Genomic DNA, 9,711 nt, shown 5'->3' with positions numbered 1-9,711 from the left:
GTATTATAGTAGTAACCTGTGACTTTATGAAGTAGCGTATAAAACCTTCCACATAGTCACGTAGCGATTCAGAGCAACATCTCGAACTAAAAGAACGAAGAAAGTTTATTCTCTTTCTACTACATTTTGACAAATACAACTATCCCTTATACAGAATAATTATAATCGCCCACCTTTTCTAGATTAGTGTTAGTCGTCCTCTTCATATATGAAAAACGGAACTCATTTATTCATGTATTATGCTATTGTGACAGACGTACATCTTGTTCTGATTTGTGTAATTACCCTTCCGCAGATCGTTTAATTCTCTTCCGGATTGTTCATTCAAATAGTGAGAATCAATATTGCATGAAAAACGTACATTTTGTACCACATCAAAGTGATCATTTTATCTTAAGAGTTATTATAGAATTATTTCTTTATCATTAGTAATAATTAAGATTCTTTCACCGTAAAAATATTTTCAATGAATTTATAAAGAATTGTGCTAATAGTTTGTTTCTCTTTTCTAGGGATATGTGTATTCATTTTCGTGAATATTTCAAAGTTAGTAGTCTCGATGGAGTGAAGGTTTTGAGTATTTCTTCACTGCCCTGTTCAATAAGGTAAAAATAACTACTACATATCTCTGCGTATATTTAATAAATATGCATTTCCACACTCATTGATAAGAAAACAAACGCACTTTAGTATACATTTTACACTTTATGAAGCGCGGACACGTGATTGTAGTGCATGAAGTATATTGCCGTATTTAATAAATTTCCATTTTGGTATTTTAAGATGAATACACTTTCTCGGGCAGTTACAATGTGATATTTTCGTCTCGTCACACTACGAACTATTTGCTATATATGACTCTTAATGGAGAATTTTCTGCGCCTGACTATAATCAAATTGTGCCACAAGTGTTGATCATCCTAAATGTTAAAAAATGCCATTATTGATGCTTGTTTCGAACGGACCATTGTGATCGTCAGATAATGGAAATCATTGAGAAGAGTGTGTGTTTGTATTTAACGATTGTTACCTCTTGCATGTATTGCCAGAATGATTGTTACCTTAATAAGTATTTACCTTTTACAAGTTCGAGGAGAGTAGGCAAACTGGAAGGAATTCATGAAGAGTACGAATCAGTGACTGAATTGGAAGGAATTCAATTGACTTCCTACTTATGATCCCAGCTACTTCTACGACATGAAATATCTACCGCATTGACGTTCAGTAAACGTTACGGTTCCACATAAGCCGTTGAACATTAACCGATTTAAATAACCTTGCAAGTTGCTTCTTCTCTACAATCTCTACAATCAATTTCGTATTTCTTGAGTGATTTAAATGGTAGTCACTTCGTTTCTGTTACAAGTCAAATACTCTTAATACTACTTGGACGGTCTTACCTAGCACTAGCACAATCATATTGTCTCATTAAATACAACTTATCGAGCTATGGGAATCCTGATGCGTATCTTTCCCTCAATATCTACAGAGTTTTATGTTTAGATATTGCTCACACTATATTTGGAACTTATTGGATAGGGTGAGCCCGAACTCGATGTTAAAAACTTTTACAGGTATAATTTTGGTTTCGTTTCTAGCAATTATAAACGGAAACAGTGGTCGTCGTAATGCCACGCTGAATTGTTAATGAAGAGAACTAACACTACTGTCATAGGAATCAAATAGCAAGCCCTCACCCAAGTATCAATATGGAGACCACATTGTCAAAGAGATAGGAAGTCACTCCAAAGTACACTACTATCCCGTCTACAATTCACGTGGTTCAAGAATACAAGAATAAATAATTTCAATAGAAATGAAAAGCAGAAAATATAAAAGTAAACAAAAATATATTTATGAACGGAAAACAAGAACAAAAATGGTGGTGCAAATTTTAGATATTTTCCAATGCTCATACAAATATGATCATATAGAATATATATTATGTTAACTTATATGAAAATAGAAACAGATCACTGGACTCACTCAAGCCAGAATGAAGTGGTGTACCTCCAACACAGAAAACTATTCAATGATTATCCTCTTACAAAACTCCAACTCCTAACATCCTTTTACAACTAGCAACACACTTTATTGCGAATCATGAAAAACAGTACAACTCATACTTCATCATAATTGAAATATCTAAGAATATTATTATTTTCGTTCTTTATAATTTTCTTTCTCTGACTAATTTTATAAAAGAATACCAGAAAATCTGTTAGATTTTAAACTAAACTCAAATTGTTTCACGTAAGTCTAATTTTCTTTGCACAATTGAGACATTGTTCTGAGCAACAGAGATTCAGAACAGTTAAAAGTGGACGGGAGAAGTCATTTAAAATGCTTCAGCTGTCCAGTTGTTACACTAAACGTCCTTGCACAAATATAAATATTTCAGTAATGAAAGGAAGCTTAAATTTCTCAACAAAATACTAAAACATTCTAAACATCCTCATCACAACCTCAATCAATGATAGTTCCTTGACAATAGAATAAAAATCACAGACACCAAAATAATAATATTCCTCTTTTTTAAACTTAGATTACCTTAAAAAATCAATATATTCATAAAAAGCTATTTCCCAAACATCGAAACATACTAAAGATCATATTTATTATCTTACATAATTATATTTTAAATAAACAATCACAAAGTTGTCACACATTATACCTCTATATTGAACACACACGTTAATAACGTTATCACACATTAATATAGAAATTAAGATATTTCTTATTGTTGTTTTCCTTTCTCCCAAACTCTTGTTATTTTCATCTCAAACACAAGATTTTTGTATAGAATTGAGCAAATTCCGATACAAGTCTAATTCTATTGGCTATACAGAGACGCGAAATAAAATTGAAAATTTAACTAAATTTAAAGAAAAAAGAAAGAACAATACCAATCGTCATCAAGAAATTCTAAAATGTGTAAAATAATAGCACTCAAACAGAAAATAATAAAGCGCTTAAAAATAGAAACTTGCTTGTTAGAGCTTTCTACAGAATTATATTAGGTCTGTTAGATACACGATATCTCACTGGTAGAGTGCTTACTCTGATCAGTATTATCACTGGTTCTATCTCCGGACAAGTAATTTTGTGTGGTGCATTTTGTGTGGTGCATTTTGTGTGGTGATTTTCTTGGGGTGATACCCTTTATTCCCACTTTCATTCTCCGCCAATTTTTCCATTATCCTTTACTTACCTTAATCATCTAAAATCCCGTGTTCGCCTCTGTTAGGCTAAAGAGCATAATCCTAGGACGTTAAAGTGAAAGATTTCATTTCATTTCTCATGGAGTCTGCTCCAAAAGAAACAAATTAATGCCTGTTATAAAATTAGTTTAAGTTGCAATTTTAATGTGTTAACTTGTTTAAATTGGCCAAGACTTCCAAACTTTTTATAGAAGATTGTAATGATCTATCTTCAGCTTTTAAGAGTGTTGTTAATTTTCGTTTCAGCCCTTTTCTGCTTTTCTACTTCTTAACATTTTAGTAGAAGTCAGTTGATTTTGATTTCACAAAGGTAATCAAGAAAGGGCGTTTTTCCACTCACCACTTTCGAACATCAATATGTCATCTAAGAAGTACCTGGATGATAAAAAAATCATCCCTATCAGCATCGACGACCTTGTGCCATCGTTCTGAAAGGCCATGGATTCCATCGCCGTAGAACTCGGTGGACCGCGAAGCGAAGAACGTATCAAATACATTTGGACTTCTGCTAGTAATTTGAATTGACATCCTCTAAGGTGATTGTCCAAGGAATTGAACAGGTGATATTCAGACGGAACAATACGCAGGAAGTACGTTGGATGCAATAACGTTTATCATCCAAGGTGTAGAATGTGCCGCGGGTCACCCTAGCCTCGTGGGGCTTAGCGTTGTCCTCTAACATGAAGATCCTTTGCGATTCAGAAGTGCTGGCTCCAGAGTTTTCTAGAACAAGGCTCAACTGCTGACAGTAAACAGATGCATTGATTCTCTGATCAGTTGCTAGCAGCTCCCGGTGCACGATACAGCGAGCAGTCCACCAAACACAGAGGATGACCTTCTGGTGCAGTGCTAGTTTCGGCTGTTTTGGAACCGGTTCATGGGATGTTAATCAATGATGACGGCGATGTGGAGCTTCGTACACGATTCACTTCCAATCACATGCCAACACCCTGTTCAGAAATGGCTCCTTCTTCAGAAGAGACAGCAATCAATGACATGTGTGTTCTCTCGTTGCGTTCTGGTCTGCAGGAAAATCATGTGGGACCCGTCGACCGAACTTTTACTGCTTCCTAAGTTGATGGAGATGCTGCCGAATTGTTTGTCCACTCACACTGAATTGTAGTCCCACTTCCTCACATGTCTGATTACTGTCCACCTCAATTGCTCTCTGAAGATCTTAATTTTGTACATTGTTAGTCTTCCAACACGTCATGTGCCTTCAAGTGTTTTGTTACCGTCCTTAAACTTGTTAAACCACCGCTGCACTGTCTGTGTAATCACGACAGCCTCACCAGAGACTTGACGGATCTTCCGCCCCGCTGCAGTAGCGTTTGACTCCAGTTTGAACTAGTACAGCATACACGCCCTTATGACGCTCTGTGTAGGTTCCATGTTCACTCTAACCTTACGCAAATTCACGGTGTAATTGAACTGAAACAACAAAGTAGTATGTTGGATATACTCACATCAACAACTTACCTTCACCTTATCTCCATTCGCATTCAACTCACGGCGGTGTGAGGGTCAATTGAACACAAACCTCCACAAAAAGGGACAGATCTTTCTTTGTCACCTTTCTATTCTGCTTTCTAGTAAGTTTTTGAAGTCGATTTTTCTTCATTATTGCTGCTATTATTATTATTATTATTATTATTATTATTATTATTATTATTATTATTATTATTATTATTATTATTATTATTATTATGTCTTCGCAGTAATTTTGTAACGGGCAGAAACTAATGATATTATACCAACTCGAAACAGAATGGATTTGCTTATGAAACATGAGAAAATGTATATAAATCGGTGTATACACTGCGGAATCATACACAAACGAACACACGTTATTAACGCTATCAAATGTTGAAGAGTTTCATCCTTTAACTTCCAAGATTTTAAATTTATATTGATCCCTGCTATAATATATTCTTTTAAACATAAGAAAATAATACAAATCAGTACCCTAATGTAAAAAATCTGCGTTACCACACACAATTATGGACTAAACGCTGACAGCCCTGGAAGAATTTTATCGAATAACTTTCAAGAAAATGCAAATATCCTTATGAAGTTTAAGAGTGGCAACTAGGAAATCATACTCTTCTAGCAGAAAATAATTATGAAAATCTATGCACCTATGTCCAACTTATGCATGATTAGAGACACAATTATGGTATGAATAGAGTCATTCATTGAAAAATTTTATAACAAACTCCGAAGACTCCTGTTATATTGCTAAGAAGTTTGTATTGCACCATCGGAAATAATAATTTTTCGAACTCAAAAGAATCAAAGTTCAGTATAAAATGATTTGTTTAAGATAGAGGTTCTAAAATTCGGTAGTTGAACTTTAAATTCAAAATACGGAAATATTTCTTAATGCTTCTAAAATTTCATCCTCAGGGAAGAAACATCATTTTTATAATATACAAATGTCTTTCCTTTATTTAAAAAAAATTCCAAATCTAAGGATGCCTAATTCAGAGATGTAAAAATCTGTATACTGTTGTAAACTATTTAACTAAGGGAATTTATGTTTCAAGATTCTCGTTACTCTGATTCTAGAGAAGAGAAGAGGGGATTATTGTACTTAAATTTATTCTCCGTCATTGAGAAAGTTCTCAATATTGGGATTTGTTGAAGTTAGAACTGTTCTCGTCTGTATACAATCTATTCATCAGAACTAATAAATTTAACTTTTTCAAGATTTTCTAATATGAAAGGGAAAAGGCGAACAATTTCTACAATAACCAAATTTCAGATGTTATTTTCATTATACCTTATACATCCCTTAAATAGTATGGGCACTTGCGTTAGTTTTTATATAATTTTCCGCCATTTATTTTCCTATAGAATGATTTAATTTGTGCTCAGTAGCATTATTTTAGGTTTTGTTCTGGAAGGTATTCTCGTTTTTGTGACGAAAAGTGCAATTGAATCAACATTGGTGTAACTTACATTTCTATCATAGCAACGAATCATATCATTGCATTGGAATATCAGTTAGAGTATCTTAGTATTTTCATTAGGTCCAACTCCAAAACTAATAGGAAAACTAACATTGCAATGATAACTACATAATAAACTTCTTTTGGCAACTGGCAAAGACACCGTACTTGTTCTTGCAGACATCTGGAAAAAGTGTAAAGTGCCTGCGGACTAATCACCTTCCACGATTTCAAAGTCATATTACAGTAGAAAATCTACTTTCAATGCAAAGATAGTTATAGCTAAATACGTTACTCAATTGTTCCAACCTCTTGGCAACTGTTCATCAGGTCGGATAATTCTTCAGATTCCAAGCAAGTATTCTCTGATATTTTATTGGAACCTGAAGAATTATCTGTACAAAAGGTAGTTTCAGGTTTACATTGATGAATGACGATTCTTATTAGCTAAATAGATACCTCAAAACACCAGTGATCTCTTTTAATGTAAAATCCCAGTATGCTAAATATAGTATTTGATGTCAGTTTACATTTCAAAATATTGTGTTGAAGTAAACTTTAAATAAAGTAAATTTCATCATTGTGTTAAAAATGAACAAGAAACGCTAAGACACCGAGGAAATACTTACAGTACCTAAATATTAACCCCAATATTATACAATACGATTTACTGCTTACACATGTAACTTTGAAAATGTGTGATGATTTGCTGACAGCTACAGTGCACAATAATCTTGTTCTATAAGTAAGATGAGGTATTATCTTGCATTCCCGGTAGCTTTTATAAGCAATTAACAATAATTTTGGAGTTCAAGGGTGCCTTGGTAATGAACATATCCAGAAACTTGAAGGTGTTCTACGTAAATTTTTCAGTATAGCACAGGATAGTGTTTACTGTGTCATGGGGGCAATAAATATACTTCTAAATATATAGGGTCATTAATTCCTATATATTACCCAGGGAAGAGGTCAAAACATCTTATGGCGCTTTCGAAGTTGCATGTTGTTTGATCTATTAGCAACACTCTTAAGGAGATACATAAAAGAACTAGTGTTGTCATTCGGCCAAATTACAACATACAAATTTATCCAATACACATATAACATCATTAATATCTTGAGTAAGAAGCTTGAAGAGGAAAATCCATTCTATGTAACGCAAAAGGCAGTTTGTAACGGGGTACACACCAGATGATACTACGAAACTACTTATGCAATCCATCATACTATCTTATTCTGTGCAAAATACTTGAAACTACCATCCATCAAGCCAACCTGGCTTCAAATTCACCTGAACCTTTATTCATTGCCAATATTGATAGACCTTGCTTTCACAGGTCTAAAGAGGATAATCACTCAATAAAATGTGAATAAGCTACATCCTAGCATTTCGTGGTTGGTCGTCAAGATTCAGAAAATATATTTTCTTTGACAGTATTTAATATGTGATACTCATAAGTAAAGGCATAGCACAGTGCAACTTGACTCTTTCCAATCATTCTAGCGCCTACTTATGACGTAGATACTTTAAATACAGTAGCGAGGATATTTACTCCAAATACTTATACATTTTTGACAGGAACATACAGTAATTACTGTAAACCAAGCATTATACTGCAAAATAATGAAGATGTAGCAGACAATTCCAAAATACAAGGATAAGATAATTTCAAGCCCTTTATTCTTCATATTTCAATGATATTCTTCGAATATTATATAAAAACCATATTGAAGATTCTGGGTTAGATTAAGTGTACCTACAATGGAGACTTCTCAACCGAGTTGCTGTGGAACTTGTTCTTGCAGGAAAGACACACACAAGGGTATGAGAGTCCATAAACCTACCCCGCAAGCCCTTTTGGTAATTCTTCTTACCAACTTTCTTTCATATTTCGCTAATGCACATAACTCACAGGCTGAGCTTTACATTTGAATCATAAATGAAAAACCTGATCAAATTCAAGAGTTTAACTATCTTCTTACAGAAGATTCTGAAGGATTATGTGGAAAGTTTTCTCAGGATATGAACCTGAATTCATACTGTGGATAGGGTGTCAATATCAGTGCAGTTTATTCAAGTGATACGTGGTGGTATAAGATGTATTTAACTTCAGTTTTATAACGAATGTGTAACGAGGGTCCCTGTCACCCTGACATGGCGCGTCAGGTTGTGGGTCGAGGAGGTCTCTAGATATAGAAGTTAGCTGCGATTATACTGAATAAGCAGTCGCGGACAGACGTCAAGGAGTGGTCCTCAAGCTTGGAGTTTGGGTAAGGCTAACAGCCTCATCCTGTAAGGAAAGGCACTTGTTCAGAAACATTCACAACTGAAACAAGGATATGAGTTGTCGCCATTATTATTCAACTTGTTCTGGAGTACGCCATAAGGAAAATCAAAGATAGCAACCAGGCCTAGAGTTGAACGGTGTTCACCAGATTATGGCGCATGCTGATGATGCAAATTTAATAGGGAATGATAGGAGGACAATAGAAAGAAATGCAGAGGTCTTATTAAGTGCTTGCAGAGACATGCATTTAGAAGTGAATGCAGAGAAAACTAAATACATGGATGTGCGTCTGGAACGTAATACGGCAATTTATGGATGCGTTAAATTATTAAAAATTACTTTTGATAAAGTGGATACTTTCAAATATCTGGGATCACTATTAACAGACGAAACTCATATTCACGAAGAAATTAAATGTGTACTAAAAGCAGGAAATTCGTGTTATTATTCAGTTCAAAATCTCTTGTTGTCACTAATTCTGTCGAGGAATTTGAAGCTTAAAATATGTAAAACGATAATCATGCCTGTTGTTCTGCATGGTTGCGAAACATGGTCGCTTACTCTGTGGGAAAAACATAGACTGAAAGTATTTGAGAACAAGATCCTGAGACGAATATTCGGACTCAAGAGGCAGGGGAATAGGTAATGGCGGAAACTTCATAACGATGAACTACAAAATTTATACGGATTACCAAACACTGTTAGGGTCATTAAGTCTCGGAGGCTTAGGTGGGCAGGTCATGTAGCTGGGATGGAACAAAGTAGAGACGCTTTCAAAGTCTTGACTGGAAGAACAATTGTAAAACGACCATTAGGAAGACCTAGGCGCAGATGGGAAAACAATAGAAAGATGGATCTCACAGAAATAGAAATACAAGGTAGAAACTGGATCCAGTTGGCTAAGGATAGAAGTCAGTGGAGAGCTTTTGTGAACGCGGCATTGAATCTGCGGTTCCATAGGCCATAGAGTTAGTTAGTTAGTTAGTTATGTATTTAAAGAGGTATAGCCACCTTAGCTATGCAACATGAGATAAAATATGCATAGCTGACATGTACCTACATCCAGTGTCCATACCATCAAAGTTTTAAAACAGCAATTTTGTTGTCATGGAATCGGAACAAACCTTCAACCAGGTCGATCCGGACAAAACCAAGGAGAAGATAAGCGGTACTTGCAAGACAAATTGGGGCATAATTTGTATCACAGAGACAACTTCAAGACTTTTCATATGAGTTTTGTCCTATAATCTG

This window comes from Thermobia domestica, chromosome 10 (assembly GCF_964235325.1).
Source record: "Thermobia domestica chromosome 10, izTheDome1.hap1.1, whole genome shotgun sequence".
NCBI lineage: Eukaryota > Metazoa > Arthropoda > Insecta > Zygentoma > Lepismatidae > Thermobia > Thermobia domestica.
The sequence above is the reverse complement of the archived record's forward strand: the minus strand, read 5'-3'. Positions refer to the sequence as shown.